The sequence below is a fragment of the Pelodiscus sinensis genome, chromosome 2 (assembly GCF_049634645.1).
Source record: "Pelodiscus sinensis isolate JC-2024 chromosome 2, ASM4963464v1, whole genome shotgun sequence".
Classification (NCBI taxonomy): Eukaryota; Metazoa; Chordata; order Testudines; family Trionychidae; genus Pelodiscus; species Pelodiscus sinensis.
Window position 1 is genome coordinate 106527058 of NC_134712.1, and position 27733 is coordinate 106554790.

The following is a 27733-nucleotide window of genomic DNA, read 5'->3' on the forward strand; positions in this document are numbered from 1 at the left end:
CAGAAAATTGTATCTCATACCACACACACCAGAAACATCTGGAAAATGCAGTGCAATACACCAAAAATATTGCTGAGTTGGAATTTGTACCACTGTAGGGTAGGAACATGCATCTGCTCACATGAATTCATGATCAAGTAGAGAAGAACAAGTCATGTTTACCATCATGCCCACTAGTGCTGGTTAAGCACCATTTAACCAGAACATGGGTTTAAACTGTATTTAAGTGAAGTAACATAGGCAAGTTGAAAGTCTGTTATTCTTGCTTATATGCTCTGAGCTTGATTAGACAACACAGAAGTAATAAAGCCAGAGTGAAACTCCAATTGTCCAGCATCCAGTGGTCCAGCACTCCCGATAGTCCAGGTTCCAGTTGGTGCCGGAAGTGCTCTGGCCAGCTGGACAATTGGAGCTGCTCTGCGCCACTTCCCCAAGTCCGCCGCTGCCGCTGCTGAAACTGATGAGCAGCGGACTTGGGGAAGCGGCACACAGCAGAGCAGCTGGGGTGCTGCTAGGTTGGTCCCGCAGCGCCGCCCCTCACCCCACTGCTCAGCGCCCAGCAGCACCCCAGCTGCTCTGCTCCACGTCACTTCCCCAAGTCCACCACTGTTGCTGCTGAAACTAACGAGCGGCGGACTTGGGGAAGCTGCAGAGCAGAGCAGCTGGGGTAATGCTGGATTGGTCCCACAGCACTGCCTCTCTCCCCCCTACTCAGGGATAACTACTGCAGTCTTGGGAGTGGAGAGCCCACTCCCCTCCCGGAAACTCTCAGCAGCAGTGCGGGGCTTCCCCCGCCTTCCTGCAAAATGGCAGAGGGTTCGCCCCTCGCCGCACTGTTCCCGCCCAGCCCCCGGACTCAGTGCGGGTCCGGCAGACCCGTCAGAGCCCCCCCACCAGAGTACCTCCCGATACCCCAGCATATCTGATAATCCGGCACCACCTAGGTCCCAAAGGTGCCGGATTATCGGAAGTCTACTGTAACTGGAAGCAAAAGTGGAGCTGTATAAGAGTCAGGAGGCTTCTGACCTAGTACTGTGAGAATTAAGGATTTTTCCAAGTCCTACAAAACTGTCTGAGTAGCCAACAGAGTCAATTAAAATGAAATTAATACCTATATAAAACCACCCTCAAAGCCCTGTTCAAAATCATTGTGAAGATGTTGCCAAAACACTACCACTTGAATCCAAACAACCTGCATGAATCTTGGAGAAATAAGGTTTACAGGCACTGCCCTAATTAAAGGGGGACCCCTTTTACTCCTAAACTCAAATTCAGTCAATCTGTTACTAAAATCTTCAGAGGGGTAAGCAGAGTTCGTCTGTAACAGGAAAAACTGAAAACTTAACAAATAGACTAGTAGCACCTGAAAGACTAACAAAACATGTAGATGATACTATGAGCTTTCGTGGACACGACCCACTTCTTTCGATGACTGGAGTGTAAATAAGCATTCTTGGATCTGGACTTCTAACACTCCAGTCATCTGAAGAAGTGGGTTGCGCCCACGAAAGCTCATGATACCATCTACATGTTTTGTTAGTTTTTAAGGTGCTACTAGTCTAGTTGTTGTTTTTTAAGTTTTTCCTGTTAATAAAAAAAAAATTAAAAACAAAACCTTCGGTAAAGCTGTAAAATTCTGCACTTCCTAAACAATGTCTAGGTACAGCAAACGCTCAATGACTCTGAAGAGGGAAACATACTATTTACTACATCTACCACAAGTATTGTTGGGGCCCTGCCCAAAACAATTTGTTCACAAACAGAGCACAAGATTACTTTATTCTTAATGACGACAGACGTTGCAAAGCTTTTGCTTATTCCACATTTTTCTCCCCCTGTTCAAGGCACTGAGAAGGAACCGTCATTCTCTTGAAAGTCAGTCTCCCTCTCTTCAGTCAGTTGTGAGTCTCACATGGTCAGATATGCACTGCAGATCGTGTTAGTTTTATGATTAGAGCTGTCTGCTGCGAGACACATTTTAAAATTCATGACCTTTCCTGTCAGGGTTCAAAACCAGACCATCCTGAAGATGAAAGCCTAGCTTTGTCTCCTGCTGCAAGCAGCGTTCCTCTTCCATCCTGCTCTCCATCTTTTCCCCTGCACATTTACTTCCAATTATTTTACAGTTTGTTTTGCCTCAGCGGTGGTTTTAAAATCACTAATGAATTGAGGTAAATTAAAGTTCATCGGTATCTGAACCAAACATGTGTTTCAACTTTACAGACATGCCTGGCTATCAAAGGTATCTTCCTTTGTCAGGTAGAAGATGCTCTGGTGAGGCTGCAGCTGGGTAAAAGAGATAGAGCAGAGTTTTGAAGAGAAAGAAAACAAGAGGGAGTGGGGGGTGGGGGAGGGAAGGGGACTGATATATTTCCTGGAGAACAAACATTTGCTGAAGGAGGCGATAGCTATAAAACCATTTGGGGAGGAGGGGAGCAGGACACCAGACATAGCACACTTGCTGGCACCAGCACAGCAATGCAGACGCTGCCAATGGAAATTAAAAAGGAATGTGTTGCTCCTTACCACAACAAAAAACAGCAACAGCAAAATCCCTCCTCTCAGTGGGACTGTTGTCAGGCATTTTATTGTATCATCTTCCTATATTCCTGGCGTTGGCCTTCTCTCAAGGAAATGCATGAGAATAAACACATATATTCCTAATTTATACTTATAGTCCAGGATGTTTCTGCCCTTTCCCAAGGCCCTGTCAGGATGGCAGGAAAATAACAATTCTGCTTCATAAAACATTTTGAGGTTTTGGAATGTGTTTTCATTCAGGTGTGAAACAAGAATGAGACTTATTGAAAGAGAGAGATGCTTTTCTCTCTCTCACTATGGCACGGTTATTAAAGATGGCCTGGTAGGCATTTGGGAAACGCAAGTTTGAGGTCCTTCTCCAAATCAGGCAACCGCCATATGATGTAAGTCTGAGATAGGATGGACCAGATTAATCAGTGATGTAAATAGTGAGATGTGTTACATGCCTGGTATAAACTGCTTACAAGATGAACATTGGTGGCAAAACAGTGCAAACACCATTCCCCTTTGGCATTTGGTGAGTGTGCAAATGAGTGTACTCTTATCAATTTAGCATTCCATGTGCACCTAGATCACGACCTATCATAAGCAGGAATAGCTCCACCTGAAGTCAATAGGATTGCAGATATTTGTCCTAGGACTCTGGAGATTTTTGCACTGTAAATCCAAGTAAAGGGGCCCCAATAACATTACGCCCTCTTATGATTTGCTTTCCTGCTACTACCCAAATGAAAATGTCCTAGAGAGAATGTAATGGAGAATGACTACTATGCTCTAGATATTTGAAAACAACCTATAGAGAATTTGATCCTTGCAACAGAACTCTATTCTCTAGTATTCTTCAGGGTAGTTTAAACTTTCTATAAGAAATGATCTTATACCCTACTCTATAGGATTAATAACTATTTTCATGGAACCCTGCTACAACCTCTCACTAGCTTCATCCCTGTTATGTCATACAAGTACCCAAAATCCCAGGCTGTTGCATGGGTGTGGCTGTTAGGCAAAGTAACCCACCATCTGTGCAGACACCAATGAAATTCTTGCATAGAAATTAGCTACAGAGAAAGAAGCAGCAAGGACAGTGCACTGGCAAGGCAGTTTTCCCTTTTCTTGTGTGTGCTGAGTTCCAGATGCCTCATGTAAAGCACTCTGGAGTCTAATGCTCTCTATCCACAGAACAGATGTTGCATAAGGCAGCTAACAGCAATACAAGCTTCCCTGTTCTGCCCCGGCAAGATAGTTCAGTCCGTTCCTGGAGGGACCTCTACTAAGGATCAAAAAGTGGTCAGACACCTCCGCCCTTTCAATCCTTGGACAGTCTGCTGAGCTGGCCAAGGATGCCAGTGAGTGCCAGTTGTTGTGATGTTTTCCGTGCTAGAGACACATCTGTTGGGGATGGGACAAAGATAAGTGCTTAGATCAAGTGGCAAGAGGCAACATTTCATCTTCTCCTTGTGCGAGATAAGGATCTGAAAATCAATGGACTCTGAAAAGCAAGAGGAAAAAGCTATAAAAAAACTAAAAATATATGTTATGTTCCGTATTCTGCCCCATATTAGACAATACATTGAAATCTAATGCAATAAATATATAGGTTATGCATCTATGCATGCGTGTCTTGTCTCTTCCATTTCTTCTTCTAATGGATCGTGAAATGTTGTTTACTTCATCTTATATCTCTTTCACCACCAGAGACTCAATTTGGGTATCTCAGACATCACTAGCAATTGCTTTCCAGGGGAACATCTTTCCTGTTCTTTTTCCTCTGCTGGTCAGAGATTTATCCCAAGTTGCACATTGATCACTTGCATAGGCTTGTTTTTCTTGTTTGTATTGTGAAACTAAGCACAGCCTGTGCCTCATACAAAAAAAGGAAAGAAAAGGCTGCCTAAATTTAGCACGTTTGGTTTATTATCACCTTGTCTTCCCTTCTCAGTGTAACCCTCTATACCTCACCTTCTTAGAGCTGGCTAAATAATGCAAATACGTTTAATTGAATAACTTATTTGATAAATTAAGGCAAATGTTGGCAAATATGTTATAGATGGGATAATATTAAACCAGTTCCACTCATCCTTCAGAAACTTAAATGTCTCAAATTCATTTATATTTTTTGGCTTAAACTGCATCCCCCAGTAATTTATTAATATGACAGTAGCACTTAGCCCCAACTGTGCTCAGGGTCCCATTGTGGTAGATGCTATACAAACACAGAGAGAAGGCAGCACAACCCTAGCCATAAAAAGCTCAGACTCCAATGCCTTGTCTACATTTAAAAGTCTCTGTCACTATTGATATATTGCTGGAGATATACTAGCAAATTCCCCTAACAGAGATGCTAACTCATAGCAGCAAAAGGGTACATCAGTGTAGTTTAAACCAGTTCACTGAAAGGAATAAGCTATACAGAGGCAAAAGTTCTTTTGCCTATATAACTCTGTTTGTATTTGGGCTTTTGCCAGCACATTATATTGGTTTATTATTTTTTCACAGTGGGAACCCATAAAATTATTATGTAAGCAAAACTTGACTGTAAGCTAGCCCTAAAACAAGCAAAAGGCAGCAGGAGTAATGGCTTGATTGCCCAGTGTAACATAACTGGTCACAGGCAATGCTGGGAAGAGCAAACAGATCTTCCGGGTCTCAGTGCTGTGCCCTACCCACTGCCTCTACTGTTACTCCATATCCTTATTATTCCTTCAGGTTTTGTCTAGGCTGCAAGCTATGGGTGTGATTCACCTGCTTTGTATAAGTAATCCTGCTAGCTGGCATCAGGTCTACGGGCGGGGGGGGGGGGGGGGGACGAGATGCCAGCCTTTCTGGGCTCTGGGCTAAGGGGGGCCCAGGCTCTGCACTACCAGAAGGGGCAGGGCCAGCAGCAGTCAGCCTTCAATGCTGGCAGGAGCATGCTGCACCTTCTCCACCCCAGCTAGTCCTTTGCGCGCCAGCAGCAGCTCCAACGGTCTGGGACTTCAGCTGCCACAGCAGCAGCAGCTGGGAGCCCCAGGTCCTTTTAAATTACCAAGGCCTGGAGCAACTGCCCCTGTGCTCTCCCCCTCCCCTCCCCTCCCCCCCTCTCTCCTCCACACACACACACACACACACACACGTACACACGTTGGTGGGCCTGTTTGCAAGAGTATAAATAGCTATTCCTGGGGGAATTCTGTGCCAAAAATTCTGAGCAGAATATTTTACAATTCTGCATATTTTATGTGTCAACATACAATATAATCACTCCACATTCAATTATTCTGGTCATTTATTTCAAAATACCTGTCAGCAAGTATGTCTGTAACAATACAGACAACAAAAAAGACTCTCAGGTGTTTTTTTTTTTAAATAGATTACTTGCTGGGCATATTAATACAGAACTTTGAATAACTCCGTTGAAGTACAATACAGAACCATATTTGCCAGACGCCTCAGAGGCAGCAGCGCAAAGGGTCAGGCAAGTTGTAGGTAATGGAGAAGCTGAGAGAGAAGGAAGTAATTGGTGGGCAGGAGACTAGGAGCGAACCTGGAGAGGAGTTGCGTGAGAGTGGCAGAAGTATGAAAGAAGTTTGTGGGGTTTTTGTGGAGGAGGGATTCTTAGGGAATTCGGGAGCCTCCACATGCAGAACCTGGCTGACCCTTAGTCTATCCCTTTCAGTCAGGCATATCTGCTCCTGTCCCCATGTGTCTATGTACTCCTCCTATCCCATCCATCCCTGCACCTCCACTCAGCCACCCTCCAGCCCACCCCCATGTGTCCCTGAACTCTCTGCCCCCCTCCCCGTTTCCCTGTGCCTCTGCACCCCACTCCCATTTAGCCCCTCACTCAATGCTGTCACCTAGCTCCTGTACAGAGGCAACACTTATGGAGGGCATGTGGAGTCAAGTGTTCCCACCCCAAGATTGGCCTGCTGGAGATTCAGGGAAAGGGGATCCCTTTTCAAATTGCATCTGCCCCACTGCACACACATCCCATCCCCAGCGTATGCGCTGGACAGGGAGTAAAGGGAGAAGTGGCTGCCTGAGAGATCCTGGCTGGGGAAGCAATGGCAGCAGGCTGCCTCTTGTCCTACCCCACAGATAGGAACAAAGTGCACTAGAATGCTCCTGTCCCTGTCCCCAGCACCATTGCGGCTCACTTGGCCCTATCTCCTGCAGGGGAGAGGACTGCTGCCACGAGGCTCTCTCGAGCAGCTGCTGCACTGCCGAGCAACTAGCTTGAGCCATGTGAAAAGTGGCCCTGTCCCGCTCTCCCCCCAAACTCAACTACCAGAGAGAGCAGCTCAACATGCTGGGGAGAGGAAGGATGCAGTGAGAGGAGAACAGAGCCACGACCCACAGGTAATAGGTGGTGGTCCCTGGCTCAGTGCAGGGCTGGGTATTTGGGCAGAGAAAACATGTGGGGCATGTATATCCTCCCCTTTAGACTGTGAATCATCCATGTCTGTACCCCACCTCAATCTGTCCCGCCACTAGCCTTTCTGAACCCCGGTCTATGTGACCTCTGTCTCGCAAGGCTATGAGTCCTGTTGCTGTCTATCCCCCCCCCCATATGCTTTGCCTCCCACAGGCAGCATAGGAAGGCAGCCTCTGCCCCCACCTCTGCTGCAGCTGGCTGCTCTGGCCCTTAATTGGCTGCCCTCTCTTCTAGCACCATATAGCTCTTGGAGGGCAAAAGGTGTAATTGCAGTGCCTCCCCCAGCAGAATCTATTTTCTGCAGGGAAAAAATCTGCAAGGGCCATGAATACTGTGCATGTGCAGTGGTGCAGAATTCCCCAGAAGTAAACAGTAACCACAAAAGCACAGGCAGTGGTGGCAGCTGTACAGCTGAGTTGTGCCAATTACCTACCATGGCTACAGTGATATTTACATTCACACAAGCTGGATGAGCACTAGCATGAGCATGTAAACATGAGCAGAAGGATCCTATGCCTACTTCAAAATGTAGATGTAGCCTTAAACGTCAGTTATGCTAGCCCTATCTGGGTATCCAGTAAGGGTCAGATCCATGGGTGAAGGGTATCAGAAGCAGGGGAAGGCAATGTCTCCCCAAACTGCCAGCCTGGCCCTGCCTACATTCTGCCTCAGCCCTGCCCTCTTTCAGCATCTCTCCCCCAGTCTGCTGAGCCTGTCTGGACTTCAGCCCTGCAGAGGCTGGAGCTGTGCTGCCGGCTTTCTGGGGACTGGGGAGGCTGCAGCCAGGACTGGCCATGCTCCAGAACCAGGGGCTACCCTCCCCCCATACTCTGGGGAAGGCTGGGGCTGCATGTCACCTACCTTCTCTCCCTGTGTTCCCACCAACCACACACCAGCCTGCCTCCTTTCCCTGTGTGCTCCAGCCAGGGCCTGGGAAGGCTGGGGCCACACATAGCGTGCCCTCTCCCCTGCTCCTGCCAGGGCTGGGGAAGGTTGGAGCCACACACAGACCGCCCTCCCCTACCCTGGAGCCACCTTGGCCTACCCTTCTTGCTCCTGCTAGGGACAAGAAATCTGGCCTCCTTCCCTCCCCTCCTCCATGCTTCTAGGATGGCGCTGCAGTGGTCTGCCCCTACAGTAGAGGGAGGATGCTCGGCTCCCACAGGGCTCTGAGAAGCAGGGTGGGGCCTCAGGCAGCAGGGGTAGAGCTTCACCCACCACCCATGGACAGGCCGTAGCGAGCTTCTTTTCTGGGGCACGGTTGCAATCCTCGCACTCAGCAAAGCAGATGCTGCACCCTGACAGACCGTAGCCAAGGGACAGCATTCCCCGTGTACTCCCAGGAGCATACTGCCTGCAGGAGCACAGTGGAGCAGCACAACTCTGCAGGGCTCCATACCCTAGTGCTTGTACCCAAAATGGCACAAATGCAGCCCTTTCGATGAAGTTTCTCTGCTCCACTGCACATTTACACCTAGTTTCCTCGTTTTGACTTTATGCCTGACATAATACGAGAATGCTGTCTATCAGTCTCAGTGAGCCTATTAGAAAAAAACAAACCACCACTCCCTACATTCCCCGCCCATACCAGAGTCTGGGGGCCAGACGAGTCCTTTGGGGGGGACCAGTAGGGGGTCTGGAGTGCTAGCACAGGCTCCCTAATGCTAGGGGTGGGGTGGGCCTTGAGGCAACCCGGGCAGCTACATTCGGCCCCCAGGCCTGAGGTTCCTCACCCCTGTGTTAGAAAAAGTCCCCTTCCCCTCTACATGCTTATGTGAGTCTCTTGCATAAATGGTCAGAAAGTGACAGTCAGCACTTTAGAGTCCTCAAAGGAACTCTCAGATTGCTGTCTAATGCCTAGTCTACAGTACGGCAGGTCATCGATCTATGTTATATCATTTCAGCCATGTGAGTAAGTCAACATACATAGAACTACTTACCGGGGTGTAGTCAATGGCAGATGCTCTCCTGTTGATTCCGCCTACGTTTCTCATTTAGATAGAGTAACAGAGTCAAAGGTAGAGTTCTCAATGATCAATTTAGATTAGATGCAATAAATTGACCCCTACTGGATTGATCACTGCCCATCGAATCAACAGGTAATGTAAACATGTCCTAAGAACACTACTTCCTGCCCTTTTTGAGAGGAAGGATTACCAACTTATGCATATGCTGAGATGACAGGTAACATTAATTGCTAGAAATTCTTCTAGATGTTGCACTATAGAGATCTTAATTATGTGATCTGTGGGGTCTAGTACAATGTGCTTAGCTGCATCAAAATTGAAAATGAATAGGAAATAGATCTTGCTGCTAAAATGTGTCAAAAATCTTTAAAGAGCATTAAATTATGGTAATAAAGGAGAACAGAACTAACATTACAAATTAAGGCCTAATAAATGTCTGCAAATTCATACATAACTTTTTTCAACAAAAATAACTGAAGAAAAGAGAGTAAGAGCTTAAACTTGAATTAACCAGAATCTAAATGAAATGCTACCTCCATGTAAATATTAAATAATAATATTATTTTAGAAAAATAAAAGCCAATTGCCATGAATAGTCACAGAACTCTTGGGAGTTACAGGTCCTATGGAATAGCCACTACTTAATATATATCTGCATGGCTAGTATGGATGAATGGATGGATGGATAGATGGATAGATAGATAATTTGTAGCATCATGCGGACAAAGTAAACTATAACTTCCAAATTGACTATTTTCTGGGAGTGGGGCAGAAATCTAATTGTACTGATTCAAGCTCTTGGGATGAAACCTACTGAATCTCCTGTATAAGGTAGATCAATTTATGTAATTACTTATCTCAAAAAGACCCCACCACATAGGGGTCTGGTGTGGGGAGTCCTGCTTGTGTACACATACTACAAACAGCAATGTAGTCCAGCTAAGCTGTGCTGACTACAAACCTGCCAGAAAACAAGTGAGGAGGTACTCAGCATGGCTAAGCTGTGCACATTCTTGTTTATTCTTGCACTAGCTTCTGAAGTGCTATCCAAGTTGGACAACAACTTGTGTAGGTATATCCACACGACTAGTATTAAAAATAGCATGCAGATGTGTCAGCATTGGTTGCAGCTACATGAATAGATACCCAGAGTCCCAGGGAGACTTGTACAGCCCGTGCTGACGCCTGTGGCATCTCATCTATGCTGCTATTTTTTGCTGTGCTAATATGGGTAAAACTAGTGCACAAGTATGTCTACCTGAGCTGTAATCACACCCTGGGCTGCAGCAGACACACCCAAAACACACTTTCCTCTACATAGAAACAATTCAGACTTGGGGGAGAAAGGCAAAAAGAATGATAGACTTGGCATAACAAAGATTAATAGAAAGTTTAAGACCAGATTTGAACAACAAGACAGATTCATATGCAGAGGGTAGCAAGCTTTTCCGAACACGGAAGCAGCATGAAAAGGTGGTCCAGAGCCAAAAAACAAAAAAACTCAAACAACAATAAAAAAAACAAAGGGCCTAGTATGCTAAGAAAGTATAACTGACAGCTATATTTTCAAATACTGGTGTCTATGTTGTTGCACTCATGAAATATATGCAAGAATATTGCAAAACCTGTTCTCAAAATACACATTTAAACAAAAACGGGCAACATTAATCGATGGTCACAGGTACAAATATCTAACACTGACTAATTCATGCCTCACAAATACATATTTTGTTGCTGCATCCTTGGTTATGAGGTCTAAAAATCTGGCACAGAGACTCTTATACCACACATTTGTATATATAATGGAGATTGCCTATCTTGTAGAACTGGAAGGGACCTTGAAAGGTCATTGAGTCCAGTCCCCTGCCTTTACAGCAAGACCAAGTACCATCCCTGATGAATTTTTGCCCCAAATTCCTAAATGGCCTCTACAAGGATTGAACTCACAACCCTGGGTTTAGCAGGCCAATGCTCAAACCACTGAGCTATCCCTCCCCCTGCAAGCATTCTTCCACAGCTTTTCATGAATCTGAATGTGTACAATATTTTAGGACATGTCAGACTCTAGGTTTACCTGAAATGCAACACTAGTATCACAGTAAAGTTTATTGTGACAATGTGACTAATAAATCTATTTCAAAACAGTGAACCTTGGCTTTATTGTAAATGATTTAGATTAGAAAGCTGTACGTAGCTACGTTAATATGCAATCAAACAGCAAAATGCTACAGACAGGGCTGGTAGCACAAACTCTTTTTAAGGTAACCCAACACCTCCCATTTTCAATTGCTTATAACTTTGCACAATTTTAATCTTTCTGAGTCACTGACCCATTTACCATGCTGGGTGTCTGCTTCAGGCTGGATTTCATCTGAAGAATCTCAGCCAATATGGTTCAGTTATTTCAAAAAAATGAGGGCAGGGGAAATGCATTGTTTTCCCCCACAATAAATTCTGGCAACCTTTTCTTCAAGAAGCTCTGGTGTTCCTCTGTGCTTTGGACTGGGTTTGTAATTTGTGCCTTTTATGCCTGTAAAAATCCACTCATGTTTGACCTAGTTATAAGTCTTTGAAAAATCACCAATTGCACATGCGCAACAGACACTTGCTAGAGCTTCACAACTTATATTCCTTTAGAAGATTCAGTTTGTATTGAGCCTGGTCCAGCCTGGGGCTGAGAAAAAAAATTCCCTGCAGTTCCAGTCCCTAACTGCTCCTCAGGGCTGTGCTGGCTCTAGGGACTCTCTCACCCAGGACAAAACTCATTCCAATGCAGATGGGACAAGAGCCAATCTGAAGAGGAGGAGGATGAAGATTGGAAATGGAGGCTGGCAGTGGGCAGGGGAGAAAGGGAAGCTGGGAACTAAGGTAACAGGGACACCAGGGAGCCAAGGGGACTTGGGAAAGGAGGCGGGGTGAGTAGAGAAACCTCTAACAAAGGTCGTGTATAGGAGAACTGGGATCAGGTGTGGAAAGAGCATATTAGGGAGCATTAAGAGGAGCATTGCCAGCAGATCTAGAAAAAGAGATTATTCCCCTTTGGTCAGCATTGGTGAGGTCACATATGGAGTATTGCATCCAGTTCTGGGTCCCCCACTTAGGGCCGGTCCAAGCCCCTTTAGTGCCCCGGCACACAGCGCCGCCCCTGGGTGCACAGCGTATGTGTGGGCCCGCCCATGGCCAGGGTGTGCAGGCCTGCCCCCGGGGCACACGGCACATGCACGGGCCGGCCATGGCCACTGGCACGCAGCCCAGAGCCCGCCCCCGGGGTGCAAGGCGCATGCGCTGCCCAGCCTGGCCCAGGCAGCGTTGCTGGCGCACGCGCCGGGCCATACAGGGCCCCGCAGCCGTGGGGGGAAGGGCGCTGCTGGCCGGCACCACGGGGCTAGTGCTGCGGGAGCCAGGCTCCTGATGGCAGCTGTAAGGGACACTGCTCACCCCTTACAGCTACCATCAGGTGCCCCCCATTGGTTGGCACCCTGGGCAGCTGCCCGGCTCGCCCATGCCTCTGTCCGGCCCTGCCCCCACTACAGAAAGGATGTGGACGCATTGGAGAGAGTCCAGCAGAAGGCAACAAAAATGATTAGGAGGATAGAGCACATGACCTACGAGAAGAGGCTGAGGGATTTGGGCTTGTTTAGCCTACAGAAGAGAAGAGTGAGGGGGGATTTGATAGCAGCCTTCAACTTTCTGAAGGGAGGTTCCAAAGAGGATGGAGGGAGGCTGTTCTCAGTGGTGACAGATGGCAGAACGAGGCACCATGGTCTCAAGTTACAGTGGGTGAAGGGCGTGCAGGTTGGATATTAGGAAAAACTACATCACTAGGAGGCTGGTGAAGCACTGGAATGGGTTACCTAGGGAGGTGGTAGAATCTTCAACCAGAGAGGTTTTTAAGTCCCAGCTTGACAAAGCCCTGGCTGAGATGATTTAGTTGGGGTTTGGGCAGGGGGCTGGACTTGGTAACTTCCTGACGTTTCTTCCAGACCTAGGATTCTAAGAGACTAGGACAAGGAGTCAGGTAGAGGGGATGGATGTGGAGATTGGACCACAAGCCTGTGCGGAGAAACTAGGCCTGGGAGCTAGTTAGGACATGAAAGGTGGGTAAGGGGGTCATGAGTTGAGATTGCACAGGTGTGGGAGGAGAGACAGATTGGAGTGATACTGCATAATGTGGACTACAGACTGCTTTCTGAGAGGATTAGTTACGTGATCACGTCTGTTCCATGAGACACCTACCTCATTCAGTGCACAGAATATACCTGCTCTGCAGGTGAATGCCCCCCGTCCCACATCCCTCTGCAACAGGGTCGACCTGGTACCCCTATCGGACTTAGAAAAAAGTCTGCCCTGTTCCCCTCCCTGGGGTTGACCTTGTGCCCAATCCATCCCAAGGGTTTACCTCATGTGCCAAAATGGACTTAAAAAATATTCCTCATTCCTCCCCACCACTATGTGTATCTGGTACCCTGAATAGACTTAAAAACATTTCTGCCCTGCTGCCCCCTCCCCACACCCACACACTCCTCCCCAGGGTTAATCTGGTGTCCCAGGTATCTGCTTCATTTGCTGCATAAGATGAACTGTAGTGAATCAGGCACGGGATTAGAGAATGAGAAATCCTGGGGGACTGGATTCTATCCCTGTCTCTGCCACTCTGTCCCTGTGTAATGCTGGGACAAGCCAATTAACCAAACTTAACCTTCATTTTATGAGGGCACTTCTAACGCAGCAGGGCTAAAGCCGAAATAAGTTACGCAAATTGCGCTATGTCAATTGCGTAGCTTAAGTCAAACTAGCTTATTTCAGCTTTTGGTGCTGTCTACCCAGCAGGAAGTCCAAGAAAGAGCACTCTTCCTCCGACTTCCCTTACTTCTCATACAATGAGAGTTACAGGAGTCGGAGTGAGAAGCCCTCCAGCTCGACATTATGTCGAAATAACTGCTTGTAGTGTAGATGCGGATTATGTTACTTTGGAATAATATCAGTTATTCTGAAATAACGCTGCTGTGTAGACATAGCCTAAGTCCCTGGCTTCTTACCCTACGAGTCTGACTGGAAAAGTGCTGAACAGTTTCAGCTACCACTGGAGATGGTGTCTGGAACATACAAATGAAAGAACGGCCAAGCCAATGGTCCACCCAGCTCTATATCCTGTCTTCCAACAGTGGCCAGTGACAAGTGCCTCAGAGGGAATCTACAGAATGAGGCAATTATCAAGCAGTCCTTGCCCCACTTGTCCACTCAGCTTCTGGCAGTCAGAGGGTTAGGGATATCCAGAGGATAGGGGTCATGCCCCTGACCATCTTGACTTATAGCCATTGATGGACCCTCTCCCCCTATGGACTTATCCAAAATAAAGCACTGGAGAATGCTAAATTCTCTGAAAAATTAGATCCTAGTTGTCTCAAACTGGGTATTCCAAATGGGTGTACACTTTTGACCTTAATGTGCCTTTGCCTCAGTTACCAACTATAAAATGGGAATAATAAAACCCCTTCCTCTCACTGGGGTGTTGGAAAAATTTATTCATTCATGTTCATGAAGCTTTCAGATACTATAGTGATGAGTGCCATAGACAGTCCCATGAGGAAATTAATAATTCTGTCTGCAGAGCAGGATTTGATCAGCGTGCAGTAAATAAGGCCATGGGACACATACTGAACAAAGAGAAGAAAGCAAAATATTGAATAGCTGCTCATTAAGTGATAGAAGCAGGACTCCTGTGGGAAAAAACAATGTGAGATCAGGAAATAAAAGCCTGTCTCAGGGCATATGCACAAGGGTCTGAATTAAGGTTAAACAGGAACCTTAATTCTGGCATTAGCTAACCTTTGAGAACTGAACCTTAATAATGTTCTTCTAATATGAGGGTGGGTGAGGCGATTAATAGAAAGAAGTGAACTTCACTAGCATTATAACAAACAATGACTTGCCATCCATTGCTTATCACGTGATTTTAAATTTATGCCGGTTGGGTGGTTGGTTAAGACCAGTGCAACATTGTTTATCCCAGATTTTTTATGAAGTTTAATTATTTGAGTTTGAAAAACTGTCAAGAAATGAGAGCAGTTTACGCTCAATCCTAAAATCCATATGAAATCTCAACCAGGTTAAAAAGGGAGGAAGATGGTGGGGGTATCTATGAGAGGCTGGCTGCAGGACTCTCAACACAGGATTGAGAGCTAGGGTCTCTTTTCCTACCTCTGTCACTGACAGTATATAAATATTAGAAATATCTGGTGACACTTCATAAGACTACTACTACCGTGCATAAAAATGAGACACTTGGGGCTAAAATCTCCTCCCAATTACACCAGTGCACATCCATTGACTTAAAATGATCACAGGCATAACCACCGTTATGGCTTCTTTTTCTCCTCTAAAGCAAGGGCACAAGATTATGGGAAATTTCAAATTGCAGAAAAATATTTTTTCACCCATCCCTTAATCCAACTATTCAATATAGACTATGCCCACTCTCCCCCACATACACCCTGACACATACATCTTACATCACTGAGCCATCCTGACCTCAAATCTGCACATGTTCAAGTATATTAATTACTACCAATATAATAAGCATTTATATGACACTATGGAGAAAACCTCAGCCCCATTTAAATCAATGGCAAAACTCCCATTGACTTCAATACGGCAGGATTTCTTCCAATAGGTTTTCATATATTGAAAGAGATGTTCATTGCTCTGGCAAGCTTATGGTCTAAGACAAAACGCTCACAAAAGATAAGACATAGGGCAACAGTTCAGGAGGGGGGAAGGTGAAGAAGTGAAACAGGATTGCTCAAAGAAGTTGGCTCTACGGAGGGATTTCAAGGAGAAGGGAAGAGGTTGCTTGGCAGATGAAGATGGATGGTCTGGGCAGATGAGGACAGTGAGAAAAAGGTGCATTCAGGTGGAAGGACAAAAGAGCTAGGCAGGGAGACAGAGGGAAATGAGATCTGAGCTGTAGGTAGAGGCAAAATCTCATAGGGCTCGCAGGGTAGAACAGAGCTCGTGAATTTGATGCAGTCAGTGTCAGACAGGACACAATGTGAGGATAGGGGAGAGTCCATGCAAAGCAGAGAATCAAGAGGATAGCTATCAGAACCACTTCAGACATGCTGAAGTGATGAGAGCCTGTGAGATCAGAGACATTTTCCTTTAATGGGAAATAGATTCCTTATAAAACAATCAGAATGAAACCAGTAAGTTCCTAAGGAAATGTCTTTAAAGGCCTACAAAGTTTGAGAGAGAATGGGATTCTTTGTAGATATTTAAATAATTCCAAAAAATAGAAAATTACATCCCTGCTATTAAATGTCATAGACTGGTTTCTGAAATCCTACAGAAAGTTTATTAGTAAGGACTTCTTAAAGTACTGTAGTCATAGTGAAACATAACCAGGTGCCAAACAAAGACTGAATCAGGCTAAACTCTTCTCATAGATGGAAAGACAGAGCTTTGGTGAACATAACTTTGTTATGAGTGTTGTGAATGGTGCCCCTCAATTATATTACAGCATTTGCAAACTTGATGATTAGTCAGCTGATCAACTTTATTGGATGCAACAAATCCTGCATCTTGACAGAGGATTCAACTAGAAGACTCTTGCTGACCCTTCTAACACTATGTTTCTATGCTCATTCACAACAGCCTCAACTCCTTCTTAAATTGTCCCCAAAGGCAGCAAGGTTTCTCCCAAGCCTTAACCTTTTGCATGACAGTGCAAAGAGCTTTTATCTAACCCAGCAGGTGTGGGACAATGAATTAGCATCAGGCAAAGAGGAAGTAAAGCACTAGAAATTAGCACTAGTCATAAATAAATCATCCCAAAGCAAACAAACCCCAGGCCACATTTCCCCCAAACCTAAAACAGATAACTATTAACATGGAAAGAGTTGCTTTGTGTTTTCCTGTTAACATGTTCAAGTTTTAAATGCAGATATCAATGTTCAAGTTTTAAATGCAGCTTTCAATAAATGCCCATGCTTTCTAGGATGTGCACTTTAATTGAGGTGATTGTTACTCTTTGCAAATGACTAGGGAATTAATTAATGTAAAGCCAACTGGGTTATAAATGGCTAGCATTGGGAGCAGCTGGAGGATCATGTGGAGAGTGGTTCATGTGCACAGAGCGACATTCAGTGTTATATGCCAAAGACAGATATTTATCATCACAGCTGGTCCCTTTCCTAAAGTTTGCAAGTGCTGTAATATAATTGAGGAGAATCATTCACACCAGGAAGTGAAGTCAGTGCCCTGTTTCTTCAGGGTTTATTCTAAATCCTAATTTAAAAAAATCCAAAACTGTCTGAAGCTTCTAAAATGAGATTTCAAAACAGGAGCATGTTTTCTTCCAAACCTAGGTCTTAGCCCCAAAACAATTTTTTAAATAAATCAATTGTTTTTTACTGTATCTTCCCTGATTGCTAAAGCTTACCTCTCACATTACAGCTAATTACAGAAAACAGGTGCAGCATGGGCCTATCAAATAAGATTATAACCTATACATATCTGTGAGTGCTTGCCACCTCTGAAACCCAGGACTGATTTAAAAACAACAACAAAACACAAATGGTCTGGTAGCACTTTATAGACTAACAAAACATGTAGACGGTATCATGAGCTTTCGTGGGCACAGCCCACTTCTTCAGATGACCGGAGTTATGAAGACATGGGCTGTGCCCACGAAAGCTCATGATACCGTCTACATGTTTTGTTAGTCTATAAAGAGCTACCAGACCATTTGTTGTTTTTTCCTGTACAGACTAACTCGGCTACCCCTGAAGCTTAAAAACATCAGTGAGACTGTTAGCTCCTAGAAAACTACCCAATCATGGAGGGACTTAAATAAATCCCAGTTTTGGTTCCACAAAACTCCTGTCAAATCTAGTAGGCCCCTAAATTCACATAGCACATCAATTGCAGGATAAAAGCTCCCTAGATGCCCACGTTTCTGCCTTTGAGAAGAGACACTGTTGCCTCCTTCTTGGTGCTTGGACAGCCATCTCCTACCTCAGTCCCAGAGCGATTCCTGAACTAAGGGAGGATGAACCAAGTTTAATCTGAAGAAGTGGGTTGTATCCACAAAAGCGCATGATACCATCTACTGGTTTTGTTAGTCTTTAAGGTGCTGCAAGACTATTCATTGCTTTTAAAGTTTTTTCAAGGGAAGATAGGCATTCTCCTGTGTAAGCGACATGTAGTGCCCGATCTAGTGGGTGACCTCTGAGCATTCAAATCTGTTGTGCCCACCTTCCAACTTTTAGTCCAGTGGTTACAACACTCACCTGCAATATGGGAGACTTGGGTTCCATTCACCCCCCTGCCTGAGGGAGAGGATCTCCTGCCTCTTAAACAAGCACTTTAATGACCGAGCTCTGGGATATTCTGATGTGAGGCTCCCTTACTCTCATCTGTTGATGCTGGATAATTAAGGATTGATTGCAGCAGGGGATCTGCAGCATGGATCTCCCAATTCCCAGGTGGCTGCTGAGTTATTCCCACTTTCTCTCTCATCCAAAGACTGTTGCACTGTGGAAACATACTTCAGTAGTCATTGGGCCACAGTGAGAGAGGCTGTATTGCCAGGATCCTGAGTCATGAACTGACTTCACCTAGCAACTCTCCCCCAACTCAGAGTTGCTCACCCTCAGTCCTGCCTGGCTCTAGCAAATGGGGAGACTGATGCACATCTCTCTCCAAGAGCCAAGTGGCCATGGTGGAGAGGAAAGGTGTCAGGGCACTGCAGTGCTGCAAGAAATGGGTGGCTATCACACATCCATCAGGTACTTCTATAACCCCTGTTTCTATAGTATCTGTGCACCTCACCATCTTCCTCAGAACGCCCGTGCTAGCATGATCATTTTCCAGTGGCAACTGAGACGTGAAATAGAAGTGATTTTTGCATCACCACACAAAGTTCAGAATTGAACCTGCATCTCATGAGTGCAGGCTGGAGCCCTAGCCACAAGGCCAGCTTTGCTTGTGGGTCTAGAAAGCAGGAGAGAGGAATGCCTTCACTGGTGGGCTGGGTTACCAGATTAAGGCCTGCACAGGTTACTTTGCATAGGGCTCCGCAAAACCATTGGGGTCAGCCCTCAAAATCAACAAACCCCTCTGGAGCAAAGGTTTCCTACATTACTCATGAACACAAACCTTTGCTTCAGGTTGGTAAATGGGGGCAAAGTCCAACCAGCACTTAAAAAAAATTCCAAGAGCTATTTAACTGCAGTATTATCAGAGATTTAGGAGTGTTAGAAGCCAGCTCAGCTGTGCCCTTGCTAACAGGTGTCCACAGCAGTGAAATACAGTTTATATAGAGGAGGTTACTAAGACAGGAAGAAGGGGGGGAGGCAGATAGGTCAGCCAAAACAAAAAAGCACATTAAAAGTAGTGGCTCATTTACAGCTAGCAGCTTGAGGAAATTTGGATACAAATAGGAACCATTCAGGGTCTAGCTGCATTTGCTACATGGCTTAATAATAAAAATTAAGCTTCTCACATTGTAGTGGTGCTGACATGTCAGTGATACCCTGCCTAGGAGCCAGTTAAACAAAAAAGCCCCAAACCAATGTGTGACATTTTTCTCATTCCTTTTTCTTATCTGAATGTTCTGGTCTTCTCTTTCCTTCCCTTCCCTTCCTTTTGATCTAGTTCTCAAGAGAAGAGCCAATCGTACTAATCTCAAAAGCACAACAGCAGTGGGAGGCCCATTAAATTTCATTTTCAGCTTGTCCTGAGAAACTGAGAGGAGGGAGCAGGCAAACAAGAGAATAGTCAGCATGACAGGTACCATAAATAAGAGAAAATAGAGGGCAGATCAAAAGTGAAGAGGTTATCAAAGAAGCATCAGTCCCAAGACAGAGATTATTAAAAAGGGAGAAAGGAGAGAGAACGCAATTGGTTTTCTCTGTATAGCAAATGTTTGTGATGATGGAAGTATGAATTGAAGGCCACAAGCTATACTAATGTAACGTCAAGGTTATAAATATGACTGCAAAGAGTTAGGAAACGCAAAATTAAGATCCCTCTAGAAAGAGTAATCCACCTTATTGCACATCTTGCATATAAAGATCAAAGTTGGACCAGAACGGGAATCTTGAATCCAAACCCCTTCAACTTTTCTGGTGGCTCAGAGGTTCACTTCTGAACCCAACCCTTCAGCAGTTTTAGTTCTCCAAAAACTAAAAGCTCAAAGCTGCCTTTACTCTGGCTTGGATTCAGATATGGCCAATCTCTATGAACCATTAAATTCTGTTCATGAAGCAGCTAAAGGGAGAGATGGGAAAAGGGTTTTATAGATTAAAAAGACTACACACGTTGCTCCTGGTCTTCAAGGCAAGTCTGGAGCACAACTGACCGACACATCTAGGGATGAACAATCCTAAAAGGGATTATGACTCTGTACATAACTCTGGCTAGTACATGTCTGAAAAAAAAGCATGATTGAGGCCAGATCAGCACTTCCTGTTCTCTCAAAGCTTCCAAGGCAGCTGATAGGATTTAGCAAATTCTAGTCATTAAAAAAACAGGTGGAACAACATAACACTATGACTCTGGAATTTAGCAGGTTTATTGTCCTGTGGGTCCTTCTAGACTGAGAGTCACACACTTTCCCTTTCATATCCCTAGTGTAAAATTCATTTTGTGCTACAGGAACTGAGAGTTTGACAGAGCAAAAATGTCACCCAAACTTACTAATTCATAAAAGAAAAAGCACAGTTGGTGAATTTAATCATGTCCACCAGTTTAGTGAGAACACGTTAACTGAACAAAAACAGTGTAAACCATATATAAAACTGGAAGATTAAAGTAACTAATAGAAAACACATAAATAACACAATACTGAAATACACGAGGTTAGTAGAGAGAAGGTATACAAGCCAGATATAACTTGGCTTGGTTCCAGTTAACTATATACAAAAAACTGGCAGTTTTATGCGTCATAATTTAGTCAGTATTGGCTTTGATCAAAGTGGCAAGAGAGAAACATTTTTTTCACACATTTGTCTGCACAACTTTTTTTCTCCCACTGATTGGCCTTCAGACAAACAGCATTGAGACAGGTTGTGTTTAATTGGAAGTGACTGGTTGTTACTGATATGCCTATATGAACTTCGGTTCTGACATGACAATCTTTTTGCCCTGTCCTATCCAACAGCAGATAACAAGTACCCAATCTCCATTTCCAATTCAACTCTCAGACATGCTATAAAAGGATTTGGATAAATAGAGGACTTCATTGTCCAGGACTGAAAGATAGAGTGATCTTGAAGTTCTGACACTGGCCTTAGATCAGTGGTCACCGACTAGTAGATCGGGATCTATTGGTAGATCTTGGAGCCTTTGCCAGGTGATCCTGACAGGTTTGGCTGGGAGACTGTCAAGTTCTGGCACTTCATCTGCCCCTCCAAGCACTGCTGTGCTATTCCTGCTCTCTGCCTTGGAGCCGCCCCCCTCCATCCCCAGGAGCCTCTTGCTTGCTGTGCAGGGCACAGGAGGAAGAGAAGGGGGTGCTGATGTCAGGTTGTCCCTTCCTCCACCCTGTACCCCAACTCTACAGAGCAGAGGTGGGGGCAGGGATGGAGGGAGTTTGCTGGCTGCTTTTGGAAGTGGTGCAGGGCCAGGGGATTAGTGAGCTTGCCTTAGTCCACCTCCCCCTCCACACCACCACCTAGCAGCCACCAGTGGTATAAGATGCCCAGCTGGAGGCTGCATCCCAAACCCCGGCCCCAGTCCTGAACCCCTCCTGCACCCCAAACTCCTGCCCTAGCCCGAGTCCCCCTGCATCCAAACTCCCTCCCAGAGCCTGTACCCTGCAGCCATCCTGAACCTCAACTCCCTGTCCCAGGCTCAGCTCAGAATCCCTGCCACACTCCAGATCCTTTAGCCCAAGAGCAGGGACTGCATCCCCCTCCCTCACACCCCAGCCCTCTATCCCCAGCCTGATAAAAGTGAGGGAGGATGAGGGAGGGAGGGAGGATGGAGCGAGCAGGGGTGGGGCCTTGGAGAAGGGGCAGGAAGAAGGTGGGGCAAGAGTGTTTTGGTTTGAGGTGGAGCCTCGACTACACTTACATTCAAAAAGTGATCTCATGCTTAAAAAGGATGGAGATCACTGACTTAGATATAAGAGACTTGGGTTGGATTCCTAGTTATGTCACCCACTTCCTAAGTTATCTTGAGCAAACCATTTAGTGTCTCTGTGCCCCAATCCCCCACCTGTTAAATGGGGATCACACCACTTTTCCCCAAGCTTTATCTGCCTTTTCTGTTTACACTGCACAGTCTTCAAGATAGGAGCTATGTGTTTCTACATAAATGAGCCCCAGACTCCTTCGGGACCTCTACTGTGCAGCTAGTGTATTTTGTTGCAGAGTTCCAAGTTGCACTGTGTATTTCACAGATGCATATTATTAGTCTGTGTGAGTTTGCCCTTTTAAGGGCAATAGTGCAAGCCACTTTCCAGGGTATGAACCTAAACACAAATGCTTAATCTTAGTTGTTGTTCTGGGCTTCCCAAGACTACAACTTCAGGGGGTATGTCCCAGAAGCTGAGGTGCGATTGGTTTCCCATTGGAGCTGGGATGGAATTAAATCATGAAATGAGACAGAGTGGGGCTGGTTTTCCAATCTACCATTAGTGGGAAGATGCCCTTTCCTGCAGGCAAGATATCAATATACCTTCTCTGACATTTATATTATTCCTGTCCTGTGCCAACAAGAGTTTAATAAATCAAAACCACCAATCTCTTCAAACAGTGTTTGAAGACGTGACCTAATCAGACCTAAACTCAAGCTCTCAAGAGTAGAGATTCCATCAAGTCCACTAAGGGACTTCATTGTGATTGGCTACATTCAGAAGGTGATCTGACATGACAGTGAGGGTTAGCAGTACAAAATCCTAAGAGGGGAAAAAACAACAAAAGGTCTGGTAGCACTTTATAGACTAACAAAACATGTAGATGGTATCATGAGCTTTCATGGCACAGCCCACTTCTTCAGATGACCGGTGTTAGAGTGGGCTGAAGAAGTGGACTGTGCCCACGAAAGCTCATGATACCATCTACATGTTTTGTTAGTCTATAAAGTGCTACCAGACCATTTGTTGTTTTTTTTCTGTAACAGACTAACTCGGCTACCCCTGAAGCTCCTAAAAAGAGGAAAGACACACAGAGAGAAACTGATTGTGGCACACTCATCAGGATGTGACATTGAGTGATCTGGCTTGGCCTTGGCAAATTTGCCGCAGTACTAGAAATACGGGAGCCAAGTGATGATACCAGCAGTTACCGTCAAATATTATCAATACCTCTTTGTCTTTCAGTTCTATCTTGTTAGGTTACATTTAATAAAGTTGTGGTGTCATGACTCCACGAATGGATACCCCCTTCCTCCCTCTGAGAGTCAGAGGTCCCTGCTCACAGCAAAGGCTGGTATGGCAATTCTGTTTCAAGCCTCTATTTGTCAGATCCTGCTCATGCTCCACAGAAAAACACACACCTACGCACACACTCCCATACACCAGAACTCTGATTATAGCTGTACTACCAGATGTATTTGCATTTAACAAGCCAAGCACAGCTGAACCCCACCCCCGCAAAAGTGTAAGCATTGACTGGCAGTTCTGTCCAAAGAAACAGTCAGAAATTGGTTACCAGAGAGAGTGGAGAACAGACTCATTGGCTGTGGGGGCTCTTTAGTTTGCTCCCTCTTGTTTCTCTTGGCCAACAGAGGAGCAGGACTACCAGGGCATCCTGACTGCTGGACAGCTTTTATGCCTTTTGTATGTCACAGGTATTTATAAGAAGCACAAATTATAGCTCATTTCAAAATCCTATGATAGGTTACTAAAACTGCCCAAGGTCAAAAACACAACCTAGCAAGGCCCAAAGAGTAACTGTCAGAAGGAAACTTAAAATTATCTACCTAAATATAGATATGAGAGAAACCAGACATTAAATAAGCATAAATTGTTGTCATAAATATTTGAGTAAGATACAAAGTGAGACAGTCTCTTTAGTCCGTTGGCTATAAAAATGCTGTTAAACATCCAAATCTTGCTCTCTCACTCTCTCTACTCATGGTTCTTTGCTCCCTGTGGCTTTTACCACACAGCCTTTACATAGAGCCTATAGTTACTGATGTTTAAAGCTCTTCCTAATTTGCAATAAAAACAAATGCAAATTAAGCCTCCCATTTTTAGTACTTGGAGATAAAAGTTAAGGTTGAAAGTTTACATACATACAGCAGCAGAGAGAAATGCCCTGTCAAAGCTACTAGCTATCATGTTTGGTGCAAATGATTTGGAGATGGCTCAATGAAAGAGGCTTCAATGTACAACCACTTCTCCCGGTCTTACTCATGATTGTTTTGCATACATACACCCATACCTTCTAGGTGTAAAGTCCATAGTATACAAGAGCCATGCAAATATGTTAGAGCAATGCACGGAACAAGTCACTTAACATTTTTATACAAAATGAAACTCAATTTAGTTGATGTAAGCTAGTTTCCAGGGAAGCCCTATTTTCATGAAAGAGCTGCTGCTTTTGTGCCTCCTTAAATCAGCTTGACAAAAGGACAAACACAGAAACATTATTACAACCACTAACGAAAAACATCAGAGACAAATTCAGTAAATAAACGTCAAACACATCTTGCCCACCCCAAAATATAGTGTCTGCAAGTTGCTATTTCTGGTAGGGACAAGAAGGAGAAAGTGTGAACTTGCTCAATTAAGTTGGAAACTAACTCAAACTTTCAGCATTTTCCCCAAATGAGAACTAGGAACACTAAAAAAGCACCTCAGCCTAAAACACAGCAGTAGAAACATCAGTAAGGATAGGTGTAAGAAAGTGTCACAGTGATTACTTATGAGAAGACCAAAATATGGACATCACTAAGGCCGTGTCTACAACTGCACTTTCTTCAGTAAAACTTTTGTCAATGAGGGCTGTAAAAACACACACACACACCCCACCTGAAAGTGTTTCCAATAAAAAAGTGCTGATGCGGGCAGCACTTAGTTTGTGGAAGACACTCTCCCACCAGCAAAGCTGCAGCCCTTCACTAGGGGCGGTTTTATTTTGTCAGCAGGAGAGTTCTCTCCTATAAAGAGCAGCTATGCTGCTTATCTTACAGCAGCACTGCCCTAGTGGCACAGTTATTCCCATAAAAGGTGCACAGAATAGTCATATCCTATGTTAATGCCTGTGTCAAGCCTCTGACCATGCCCACTGTGAACTAAATGTTTCCAGAAATCTAAGCAGATTCATTCTCAGCAGGATGCTTGTACAGCTAACAAAGTCATTGCACCTTCTCTCCCGTCCTAAGGAGCCAGGTCCCAAACCATTTACAGCTTTATAGGTTAACACCAAAACTCTGAATACCAGCCAGAAATTTATTGGCAACTACTGCAGATCTAGCCCATCAATTTAGCCTGCTCCCAGCATGGAACTCTCTTAATAAGTTGATCACTGTGTTCTGCATTGGCTTCAGTTTCTGAAGAGTCTCAAGGTACGGCCCCATGTACAGCATATCACGGTAATGTAATCTCAGGGTGACAAAAACATGCATAATTGCAGCAAGGTCTGTATTGAAGAGAAAATGCAACCTTTTTCTCACCAGGTGGGGGGTGGGGGAGGTATTAAACTTCTGACAGCCACAGTCATTATCTGTGCACACGGAAACTGTCCAATTGTGCTATAAACATTGCTCTGTCAGCTACTTGTGACTATCATGCTTTAAATCACAGAAGTCCTCTGGGGTTATCCCCTGGTGTGCTGATCATGTCACTGATGTCCCATTCCTGTTCTCTGGGGGTACGTCTACACAGCAAAGTTATTTCAGAATAACGGATGTTATTCCGAAATAACTATGCAAGTGTCTACACAGCCATTTCATTATTTCCAAATTATTTTTTGAAATAACAGGCAGCTTATTCCAAAATCTGAAAACCCCATTCTATGAGGAATGAGGCCTATTCCAAAATAGCTATTTCAAAATAAGGCGTGTAGTAGACGCTCCACTGCTGCTATGTCAAAAAAGCTGCTCACCACGGCCAGCCTAAGGGTACATCTAGACTATAAGCCTCTTTCGAAAGAGATCGTCTAGACCTCCACAAGACTTTCGAAAAAGTGATTTGCTTTTTTGAAAGAGAACACCCAGGCAATCTGGACTCTTTCTTTTGAAAAAGCCCTGTTTGCATTCAAGAATGCCTTTTTTAAAAGAGCTCTTTCAAAAAAAAAAAAGGCATTCTTCCTCGTAAAATGAGGTTTACTGCTGTCAAAAAAACTGCCACATTCTTTCGATTTAATTTCGAAAGAACACGATAGTAGTCTTCGCCAGGCAGGTGAAGTTTTTTTAAACTGTGTAGTCTAGACCATAGTCTAAGTTATTCCTCCCCAGTGCCTCCTGGAACTCTTAATCAAGCACATCTACATTAGGTAAGCCTTCCTCAGACTAATTTTGAGGCTTCCTTGCAGGGTAAACATGCTATCTTGAAATAAGCTATTTCAGAATAACTATTCCGGAATAGCTTATTTCAAAATTAATGTGCAGTGTAGACATACCCTGAGGCTCCCCATCATCTTGTCCCACTAGGCCAGATTCTTTGCTCTTCCCCAGCCAAGCACAGAGTTTAAGTTAATGCCCCCATGCAGAGCAACACCAACACTGAACCAGTTCAGCTTTGGGAGTGTTTAGCTATAAGGACTCAGCACCCAGGAAACCAACCCCCAAAAAAGACCAAAACTCCAAATAAATCCATCTTACTCTGTATAAAACTTTTACACTGTGAAAGCTCATAAGGTCATCCCACTTTAACAATGAGAGAGATGCACAGTGATTGCTTCCCACTGACAATTATTTACACTGGGCTTGATAATAAACAAAAGTGTTTTCATTGAGTATAAAAGTAGGATTTAAGTGGTTGTAAGTGACAACAGTCAGATCAAAGTAAGTTACTAAATTAAAATGAATAAAAACACTTAGCTAGTTCTAATCCACTAAAGCGTGTTAAATGCAAATTCTTACCCTAAACATCTGTTCTTATCTCAGGTAAGGAGTTTCAAGTTGGAGTTGATCTTTACTCTGGCCTGGATCAATAGCTTTTCAGAGTTCTTCCTTGTCAAGTATCCTCACTGAGTAGGCCAGGCAATTTCAAAGGCTAGCTGAAGACAAAGCACTATTGACTTCCCATTGCTTAAACAGGCTTTCCTCCAGGCTGGGAACCATTTGATCAGCACCCCAACTCCATGAAAAAATACCAGGATCAAGATGGATTTCAGTGTCATGTGGCATAGTTACATGTCTTTCTAGACCAACCACAATTCAGACTTATAGAACAAACACGGCCATTCACAAGTCATTGATTTGTGTAGTGAATCATTACATACCTGAAGTACCACTAATGGCACTTATTAGCACATTTAGAATTATAAACAGATCCACACTTTCATATTTCTGACTTCACATACAAGAATTATACATGTACAAAAATAGGATATACATATTCAGCAGATTCTAAAATTAAAATTAGTAGGTATTTTGTCTAAAATGTCTTTGAATTGTGCATATACATTAGCCACTTTTCATAAAGCATGGGTATGGGGAGTGACAGTGACAATATGAATTCCTCCAATATTTCCGGCTGCTACCAACCAGCATAATCTTCATCTTGCCCAGATTTAACTACAAACAGCTAGCCCTCAACCAAGTTCCAATTCACGGGAGGAGCAGATGAAGATCTATAGGCATCACTTCAGAAGTGTGTTTTCAAGGAGTGACTTGAGGAGGAGAAGATGAAAGT

General features: G+C 44.5%; 1 long non-coding RNA gene across 2 annotated transcripts in view; it reads right to left on the reverse strand.

Moving 5' to 3' along the window:
• The window catches only part of LOC112545567 (uncharacterized), a 528724-nt gene that overhangs the window by 287253 nt on the left and 213738 nt on the right, over positions 1-27733 (reverse strand). The window lies entirely within an intron of this gene.